The following is a 9668-nucleotide window of genomic DNA, read 5'->3' on the forward strand; positions in this document are numbered from 1 at the left end:
CTTAAAGGGGGTTCTATAGTGTAGGTCCAAACAAACAGGTGCCAGAAAGGCCACACACAATTTCATTAAGATAAGATAGGTGATATAGTCGCATACATGATGCCTAAGGCAAAAGTGTAACTTATATCAAAACACAAACAGCTAAGAACAAGCAACACTCAACATGGTTTCATTTGAACCATCATATGGACTCGACTGTGCATAGGGGGTACACGATTCATCCTACCCTAGGGGTCCTCGGATTCAGTAGTCGTGCTTGCTTCATCACTTTGAGAGAAAGGTGTTCGGTCTTCAGCTTCTAGGTTCTCCTTGGTGCCAATGGACATGCGACAGTCGACTGCTTGTTGGGACACATCCTATTAATATGCCCGATTTCACCACACCCGTGACATGTGACGGAGGCAAAAGGGTTGCTATTCTGTCTTGGGTATTGTCGTCGGGGCCTGACGATGATCCTCTATGAGGTGGATATGGAAATCCATTCCTATGCCTTTTGTGTGGGGTTTGGTTGCGAGCTTTCTGAAGTTCCTTGATTTGCTGCTCCTGATTAAAAATGTGGGCTTCTAGGGCAGTGATTTGCTGTTCTTGCTCGACCACCTTCTTCTTGTCGAGGCAGTGGAGGTGCAGAAGTGAATGGAGATCTTGGCGAGCCTTGAGAAATGCTTCAGTAAGGTGGCGTAGAAGGTAGTCTCATGCGTTGACGAAACGGATCTGGTACTTGAGGGTTGGATCCTCGTCTTCTGGGGAAATCATCACTTGAGTAGGAGCTCCAAATCCTCTCTTGCCAGGCAGGTAGTGGGTGGCATGTTCTTCTTTCATTTCTGGAAGGAGGTCTCAAAGACGGAGGAGAGCTTCATATGCCACTTGCTGAATGGCTAGGTCTCTTGTTGGCATAGGTGGTCCAACGAAGAACCACCCCTGACGTGAGGTCTTGGCAGGCACAAAAACCTCGGCGTAGAACTCCTTCTCAAACACATCATTTTCTAGTTCGTGCAGGGTGTATATGGGCAGCAAGGGATAGTGGCATTGTTGGAGGCAATCTCTTAGGAGTGATGGAAATCCTGTCCTAAGGAGTCTCAAGGGGGCGACGACCATCTACAAAGGTTGAATGGGAGAGGTGAATAAGGGCAAATATATTTTGGGTTGGGTAAGCTTTAGAAAAGAAGAGAAGTTTAGATGGTCTCAAGCTAAATAACGTCCATGCTAACTAAGGCTTCCTACAGTCAGGATGGCTCTGATACCAGCTATGTGGGGACCCCGACTCCTAAGTCGTGATCACCGAATGCATGTGTACAGTGATCCCAGAGATCAATGCTCACTGAACACACAGAAGCTGAATAACAAGAGTCTTACATCCATACATACCATCTTACACAAATTATGGCCAATATGATCAAGTCTTACCTAGATAAAGCCACAAGGACTGAATACCAAATAAACTTAAGTAGCGGAAATCTTCGTCGATAAGTAGAACCCATGCCATCTGCCTTAACCCTACAGGCATTCTGACTAGGAAACATACTAGTTCGCATGTTCGTCTCCAAAGAACTCTTCTTCGAACTCCTGTTCTTCCATGCCTGGCCAATTAAATAACCAGTGGCAAGCCAATGAGTACTTTGAATGTACTCGCAAGCAACCCAAGGGTGATAACAGAATAATTACGCAAGGCACCACTGCTAAATTGGCATTTTGTGGAAAGCTAGTTTTCAGTGCAATGACATGTTCAACAACTTGTAAGACATGCATCAGGAGAATTCAAGTAACCATGAGGACAGGTTACAGATATCAACATAAATAGAGTGGGCATCAACCCAACTCAATCATGTCAAGTCCCTTGACTTGACCCAAGTAGTTTTCCCCAATTATCCAAACACACACACGGGTTTGTGAAGTTCTGGACGTAGTTTAAGCAGCACCGCCCAACTGTCCTTGACCGTGGACACGGCTATTCAGATAGTTTTACACTCTGCAGAGGTTGCACACTTTACCCACAAGATCCGGGGAACTTCTGTGTCATCCGCGACCCGCGGTACCTCAAGTACCAGGGGTAAGCACCCGATCACTATCTTTCCCTAGACGACACTAACAAGGAGTCCACTCGTTGTTTCGTATCCTCATGATGTACATCATACGAGACTCACTCGAGATCGTAACATCCACGAGGGGACACAACGATGTATCCGGTGCCCTGTGAAAACAGTCATGGCCGCCCTACCTGGCACGACCCCGTCCCGAGAGAGAGCACCAACTCTCCCCCGTCACTAGTAATGCGGGCTCCAAGTTAGTATCGGCCTAGGTAATCAATAATGCCCTTTCCCATACAAGGGTAGAGTGGTTGCGCATATGAAGTTGGGAGAGTCGACAAATCTTATATCTAATCCGTTTTCGAAAACAACACACACACTTGCCTCGATACACCACTTCGTCATCAAGTGGTTACCTCAACTCATCATCTCCCCCGGGCATAAGTGGCACCCGATGCGGTTTTCGAAAAGTCTTTTGAAAATACATTGTCTCCATCGCCATGCATATTCCCATCCCTTTTTGCGTAGCACTACCTTAGCATCCTATCTACTCCCACCGGCATAACCCTCATAAGAAGGTAGGGTCATGCACAATGCAAGTATCAACGAGGAAGTAACGGTGGCAAACCATCAAGGTGGTTACCACCTCATCATGATTCCATTGCAACAACAATATTGTGCTATATGACATGCATAAAAAGGGTTTCCCAAACATGGTCAAAGGGCTGCTTGCCTGGCTCAACAAAGTCTTCTGGCTCTTCAAAGTCTTCTGGTCCAACTCCTTCGTCAGCAACGCAATCTATCGTTGCAAAATAGAAAAAAATAAGGCAATAATAAAACAGAAAAACCAAAGTGCTTAGAAAAAGGTCAACTCATTTTTGTTAAATACTAGGGTGAACACTAAGAAGGGGAAAATTCCTAGTTTTGGATTTGGAGTAGTAGAATAGGAGAAATGGATTTACAAAGGTATATTTAAATGATTAAAATCACATTTAAATATTTACAGTGAAGAAAAGGTTGTTGGATTTGAATGAAAGTTGCACCATTAAATAGGTGGGATTTTTAAAAGAATTTAGGAACTGGAATTATTTCATTTGGATTAATGTTTAGTCCAGAGGAATTTTTGCAAGTCTGACAGAAAAGAAAAAAAGGGGAAGGGGCACTGTGCCTGCTGGGCAAGAACAGCCGCAGGGCAGCGGCCCAGCCGAGCCGACGCGCGCGTGCATGCCAGATTTTTAAACTTGACGGGCGGGCCCCAGCTGCCAGTGGGAGAGAGGGGGCGAGAGAGAGGTGAGGATGACAGGTGGGGCCCGCCTGTCATCTCTGACCTCGCGACTAGAGGGCCGGCATTCTCACCGGCAGCGATGTAGGGCACGGCGGGTCGAGCTGACGGCACGGTTGGACTCAGCGTGGAGTCGCCATTCGGGTGGTGGTGGTGGACATCGCCAGAGTTGCCTGGTTCGTCGGCAACGAGGAAGCACGACGAAGGTGCGTCAGGCAGTGGTTGTTCCGATCGACTCCGGCTGCAAATGAAGGGGAAAAGGAGGGGGAAGGAGTCAGGGGCGGCGGAGGAGGCTCTTACCGCGCAAACACCGGTGACCCGAGGCGGCGTCGCTCGGCTCGATCCCGAGCACAGAGAGGGGGAGGGGAGCTAGGGCTCTGCTGGTGATCGCTAGGAGGCAAGAGAGCTCAAGGGATGGAGAGAACGGGGTCCGGGGTGGCCATAAATAGGAGGGGCACGGTGCACCATGGCCTGTGTGCCGGCGAGCTTCTAGCTGTTGCTGGAGGCCACGGGGGCGCGTGTGTGCATGTCTGGGGCGTTTGTGGAGGTGGTCCACGACCAGGGGAAGGAAGAGAGGGAGCAGGAGGGGCCAGAGGCGCCGCGCTTGTGAGTGTGCTCATTGGAGCTCTCGGGCGGCCATGGCGCATGTGTGAGGGAGGCTGTAGGAGGGAGAAGGAAGAGGGGGACCAGGGCTTAGTATGATGCGGACGCCGAGGCGCATCATCGGGCGCGCTGGGGAGGCCCGAGGTGGCCGGAGGTGGTTGGCAGGGGGCGTCTACAGTGCGGGAGCGCACTGTAGCGCGCTCCAAAGCGTGCAAATGGCCGGCATGCCATTTTTTTTGGCAAAGTGGGCACGGCCAGGCATGTCTGGTAGCTCTAGGGGGAAGTAAAGAAGAGGGGAGTGGCATTGGATGCCCTGGTGATCCAGTAGGAGAGGACTGGGGTTGAGAGAGAGAGGGAAAAGGGCTGTCCAGAGGGGTAAATGAGGTGGTTTCACCCCTCAATCATTGAGCTGAGATGCAACCATTGTTACTTGAGGTAGAGGAGGACTTGTAGGGGCTGTGGTAAAAAGAGGAGGTCATGGAGAAGAGTGGAAGTGGTAAGAATAGTGTTTTTAGAAAAATGGCAGAAGGTGTTTGTTGTTGATTTGGGAAAGAAGATGAACTCCTCTTGTCATGAGGCTTGACAGGGTAAAATGGAATGAGAAAATAAGAGGTTTCACCAAGATTGAGTTTATTTGGGCAAAGTTGCCAATGCAACTTTTGTAAACCCTAGAAATTAGCAGAAATGAACTTGTGTAGATCTAGTTGAGAAAATCACTTCTCCTTGATGCACCACTTGGTGTAGTGGCCTCATTTGGGCATGTGAACATGCTCACAAAAGTTGAGAGCAAAATGAGAAAGTTGCCAATGTAAAGTTGTTCAAATTTGATTCTGGACAAAGAGGGTTTTGGGGCACTTTGATCAAGATATTGTTTTCTCCAACTTGTGCCATTTGGTCTAGATACATAATTAGACCATTGGAGCATGTGCACCAAGTTTGAGAACATTTGGACATGTTTGGCAATGTAGAGTTGTTCAAACTTCAAAATGGACAGAAATGGTTTTGAGGGGATTTGATGATGTTATCTTGTTCTCCAAGACATGAGACTTGTCAAGATCATCAAACATGTCATATGTGACATGCTAGAATTTTCTTGGAATTGTTGGGGCATATTTCCTTTGTAAATATTTCAAAAGCTTGAAATATCCAGAAAGGGTTTTTGAGGGATTTGACCAATATTCTGAACATGACCATGTGTTGAAACTCTTATATATGGATAATATATGTCCATTGAGTTTCCCTAAATTTTCACAAATATTTTTAAAGTATTAAAATAATTTTAACCTATTAAAGACCATTTCTGGCCTAAAGAAAAAGCCTTTAAATAAAATAGGAAAATAACTTTTGAAATTATATTTTTGTGGTTTATGGAAGTCCTATATCTAATAGGTTTCAAATATACTCTTTGAAATATTTTTCATACCCCAAATCAAGTACTTGTAGTGCAAACCTCAATTCAGGGGTTTTTAGAAAACTAATTTTTGAAAATACTTTTTGGCCAAATTATTTTTGTAAGAAAATACTATATTTCTCTATACACATGGCATGATCATTGGGCAGAAGTTTGGGGCAAGGAGATGAAGTATAGAAGGTGGAGTTGTGTTGACTTTAAAGAGCACTTGAAAAACACAAAGAGAAAACAAACTCCAAATAAAAGCCAATAGATGCAACAGTTTTTGTCAAACCACACTTTATCATGATTTATTAGCTCAAGTGTTGTGGCATGAAAATCAGGGTGTGACACAACGCCATCTGCAGAGCATACTGGCGGCTCAGGAGGCTAGGCACCACGTAGTCCTGGCGGAGATAGAGATGGTCCTCAAGGAACCGCTTGGACCCCCTGAGCCTCTAAGGCTCAGGGCTCCGGTGGCTCATGAGGGTCGGCCTCTTCACCGCGCATCTTCAGCTACTCCAACACCCCTTCTACAATGGAATGATGACCCACAAGTATAGGGGATCTATCATAGTCCTTTCGATAAGTAAGAGTGTCGAACCCTACGAGGACAGAAGGAAATGATAAGCGGTTTTCAGCAAGGTATTCTCTACAAGTACTGAAATAAGTGGTAACAGATAGTTTGTGATAAGATAAATTGTAATGAGTAACAAGTAACAAAAGTAAATAAAGTGCAGCAAGGTGGCCCAATCCTTTTTGTAGCAAAGGACAAGCCTGGACAAACTCTTATAATAGGAAAAGCGCTCCCAAGGACACATGGGAATATCGTCAAGCTAGTTTTCATCACGCTCATATGATTCGCGTTCGGTACTTTGATAATTTGATATGTGGCTGGACTGGTGCTTGGGTGCTGTTCTTACTTGAACAAGCATCCCACTTATGATTAACCTCTATTGCAAGCATCCTCAACTACAACAAAAGTATTAAGGTAAACCTAACCATAGCATGAAACATATGGATCCAAATCAGCCCCTTACGAAGCAACGCATAAACTAGGGTTTAAGCTTCTGTCACTCTAGCAACCCATCATCTACTTATTACTTCCCAATGGCTTCCTCTAGGCCCAAATAATGGTGAAGTGTTATGTAGTCAACATTCACATAACACCACTAGAGGCTAGACAACATACATCTCATCAAAATATCGAACGAATACCAAATTCACATGACTACTAATAGCAAGACTTCTCCCTTGTCCTCAGGAACAAACGTAATTACTCACAAAGCATATTCATGTTCATAATCAGAGGGGTAATAATATGCATAAAGGATCTGAACATATGATCTTCCACCAAATAAACCAACTAGCATCAACTACAAGGAGTAATCAACACTACTAGCCATAAGTATTGTGACATAACGTGAAATAACAGCCCATAATGCAATAAATATTGATACAAAAGCATGTTGCAAAATGGACGTATCAACTCCCCCAAGCTTAGACCTCGCTTGTCCTCAAGAGAAAAGCCGATAACAATAAATATGTCCTCATGTTTAGAGGTAGAGGCATTGATAAAAATAAAATATGGACATGAAGGCATCATGATTATTTCATAACAGCAACAAATATAGATTTTGTCATATGTTTACTTATGTTCAAGCGATGATCTTTTCACAATTCAAAAGTATGAATCAGAAACCTTATTGAGCACCAACAAATTATAACCTTAGTCATTGAAGCAATTGCAATTTATCATAACATCGGAAAGAGTCTATGTGAGAGCTTAAAAGCAAGTCCACATACTCAACTATCACTTAGTCCTTCATAATTGCTAACACTCATGCAATACTTGTGGTTACGGAGTTTTAATCGGACACAGAGAAAGATAGGGGCTTATAGTTTTGCCCCACAACTTTTTACCTCAAGGGTAATGTCAACAATAATAATTCATGCTCCCCTACATCCAATTAGATATATATATCATGTTCTTTCCAACATGCTGAGCTTGCCAAAGGATAAAATGAAAAAGGAAAGGTGAAGATCACCGTGACTCTTGCATAAGGTAGAGGATAATAATATAAGATAGGCCCTTTGCAGAGGGAAGCAGAGGTTGTCATGCGCATTTAGGGTTGATGCACAAAATCTTAATGCAAAAGAACGTCACTTTATATTGCCCCTTGTATGTGGACCTTTATTATGCAGTCCGTCACTTTTATTACATCCACAACAAGTTCGTACAAAGCTTATTTTCTCTGCACTAATAAGTCATGCATATTTAGAGAGAATTTTTTATTGCTTGCACCGATGACAACTTACTTGAAGGATCTTACTCAATCCATAGGTAGATATGGTGGACTCTCATGGCAAAACTGGTTTAAGGGTATTGGAAGCACAAGTAGTATTTCTACTTGGTGATGAGAATTTGGCTAGCATGAGGGGGAAATGCAAGCTCAACACGTTAGAGGATCCATGACAACATACTTTATCTTAGATGTAAGAAAACATAACTCATTATGTTGTCTTCCTTGTCCAACCTCAACTCTTTAGCATGTCATATTTTAATGAGTGCTCCCAATCATAAAAGACGTCAACGATAATATATCTATATGTGAAACCTCTCTTTCCTTATTACTTCCTATTAATTGCAGTGATGACCAAAGCTATATTTGTCAACTCCCAACAACTTTTAATCATCATACTGTTTCTATGTGAAGTCATTACTTTCAATAAGATCAATATGAACTCTTTGATTCTTTTTATTCTTTTTCTTCTTTTCTTTTATTCACCCAAGATCATGGCAAAATAATCAAGCCCTTGACTCAACACTAATCTTTATTATATAGCTCACGGACTCGATTACAAAGAAGGATCATAAAGCAAAACTCAAAACTAGATCATGCCATGACTTTATTCTACTAAATCAAGATACTACTAAAAGGATCGAACTAAGAAAAACGGTAAAGATAGGAGTTGTGATGGTGATACGATACCAGGGCACCTCCTCCAAGCTTGGCAGTTGCCAAGGGGAGTGCCCGTACCCATGTGATTATGTCTCCTTGTTTGTTGTTGGCGGTGGAGGTGTTGTTGATGATGCAGGTGGATAATCGCACATCGAGCGTAAAAGCTCCTCCAATTTGCGGATAATGCCCTTGAGCCCAGCAATATGATCCTTCAACAAAATATTCTCTTGTGTGAAATACTTGTTCTATATGCGGGCTAACTCAATCATCTTGAAGGCTTCAATCTCTGTTGGAGTGAAAAGGTTAGGTAAAGGTTGAGGGATGTCTTCTTCTTTCACCACCGGAGCTTGAACCTCCATGGCATCTTGATCCTTTCATCCTTGTTGATCTCTTCTGGTTCCTCTCTTTCAACTCTATGTTCAATAGCCAAGCATCCTTGTCTTTGTTGTTGGAGGAGGGAGAAGTCATGGTGCTCTAAATCTGCAACGGAAATAGCTTGAAACGAAAACAGAGGATATTTGCGTGATACGGGAGTCAAAACCTTCGGGAGTATATATAATGAATTTTTACCGACCAAAATACGTATCATGCAAGGAGATGGAGTCCGTAGGGCGCACGAGGTGCTCACGAGGTAGGGGGTGCACCCAGGGGGGTAGGGCGCGCCCTCCACCCTCGTGGAGGCCTCGTGTCCTTCCCGGACTGCTACTTATTTTTCTATTTTTCTAATTATTCCAAAATGGAGAAATAATGCCTTAAAAATTGTTTTGGAATCGGTTTACTTACCGTACCACATACCTATTCCTTTTCGGAGTCTGGAACGGTCTGGAAAGTGTCCCTTATATATTCGTCAGGGGTTACAGGTTCAATAATATTTGTTTCAACATTTATAGGATTACCTGAGATATAGTGTTTGATCCTTTGACCGTTTACCACCTTCGGATTTGTGCCTTCAAAGTTGTTGATTTTTATGGCACCGGAACGATAGACCTCCTCGATAACGTAGGGACCTTCCCATTTAGAGAGAAGGTTTCCTGCAAAAAAATCTTAAACGAGAGTTGTATAGCAACACATAATCACCTACATTAAACTCACGCTTTTGTATCCTTTTTTCATGCCATCTTTTAACTTTTTCTTTAAACAACTTGGCATTTTCATAAGCTTGGGTTCTCCATTCATCGAGTGAGCTAATATCAAATAACCTCTTCTCACGGGCAAGTTTAAAATCATAGTTGAGCTCTTTAATAGCCCAATATGCCATATGTTCTAGTTCGAGAGGTATGTGACATGCTTTTCCATAAACCATTTTATACGGAGACATACCCATAGGATTCTTAGATGCAGTTCTATAGGACCATAATGCGTCATTTAGTTTCTTGGACAAATTCTTTCTAGACCTATTGACAGTC

This window comes from Triticum dicoccoides, chromosome 4B, assembly GCF_002162155.2.
Source record: "Triticum dicoccoides isolate Atlit2015 ecotype Zavitan chromosome 4B, WEW_v2.0, whole genome shotgun sequence".
Lineage (NCBI taxonomy): Eukaryota > Viridiplantae > Streptophyta > Magnoliopsida > Poales > Poaceae > Triticum > Triticum dicoccoides.